Here is a 1,427-nt window from a genome sequence, read left to right as displayed (position 1 = left end):
ATGTAGAGTGTTTGTACCGAGTTAGGGCAGGTTTTCCGAGTGCGGTATTTAATTATTTGCTGTGCGGCCGCCGGCTCTTCGCGGTTGTCTGCATAAAATTCACTTTGCTTTTTGGTCGTAATGATGTATCCGACCAATAATCCGACCATTCACAAAATAGTGAAATGTTTAATTAAACTTATTAGGTACTACAAAAAAGTGTGGTGCAAACTCGCTACGAACGCGGACGACACGGGAGGGGGGGGGGGAGACATCTAAAACCCGGTGTCTAAATAATCATAATATAATAACCATATAAACTGTATCGCTCCGTCCCGATCGTTTGTTTCATAGATTCGCTGTGGTGATCACTGATGTATATATTAGCGGTTACTGCTGCCCTCGGCTAGCACATATTTTTCACCTATAAGTTATATATTATATATATATATAACGATATGAGTTGAAGTTGGTGTAATCTAATTTTAACCCCGAACAGGGGGAATGTTTTGTAAAAATGTATACCTATCTAAATTATAATTATAAATTATGGCTATGCTATTGTAATAATGTATAATAAATAAATTGTATAATATGTAAATAATTTTATATGTAAATAATAATTGTATATGTACCTAAATTAATTTGAATAAAATTGTGTTATAATGTATAATATGTAAATTATTGTATATGTACCTGAATTAATTTGAATAAAATTGTGTGTTATGTCATATTATATTATTTGGTTTTTATTTGATAATATTATTAATAGATATGTCAACACGCTATTGTGTAAAATTAATTAATGCGGTTTGTGGAAATTCTATGTATTTTGTTCAGGTATACTGACAGTTTTTTTTAACCAGTGTAAAATCTCACGAGGAAGTTTGTATTAAATTATCAAGCTTTTTGACTAAAGAAAAAAAAATTTTACTAACAGGATATCTACACCGAAAAAAAATGAAAAACACTGCGATATCATGGAAAGAATGATATGTGTAATATTAATTGATCTCCGTGGGTTTGCAATTTTGCATTTCTCCAAATTGCGTGATAAATTTATATTTTTATCTAGTTTGTTCTATTTTAGAATACAAGGCTGGGCATTAATGAGTTAAAAAATTAAAGTTAAGTTTAAAAGTTAACTTACTTTTAACTTTTTAACTTAACTAGTTACTTTTGCTTTTCACTTACTTAATACCTAACTGTTAACTTACTAAATTTATTTTTTAATTATCGTGAAATTAACAAATTAATTTTTCATTTTAAGAAGTTAAGTTAATTTATTTTGTTTTTAAGTCTTTATATTTCACTATTTTGGCCTATTTCGTTTTCATGTTGAAAAATATTTAAGTACCGTGAATTGTTTAAAGTTAACAATTTATATCATTCAAATTTAGCTTATATGGAAATACTGTACAAACTATAAAGTATAAACACTATATAGC

This window comes from Acyrthosiphon pisum, chromosome A1, assembly GCF_005508785.2.
Source record: "Acyrthosiphon pisum isolate AL4f chromosome A1, pea_aphid_22Mar2018_4r6ur, whole genome shotgun sequence".
Classification (NCBI taxonomy): domain Eukaryota; kingdom Metazoa; phylum Arthropoda; class Insecta; order Hemiptera; family Aphididae; genus Acyrthosiphon; species Acyrthosiphon pisum.
This window is presented reverse-complemented; position numbering follows the sequence as displayed.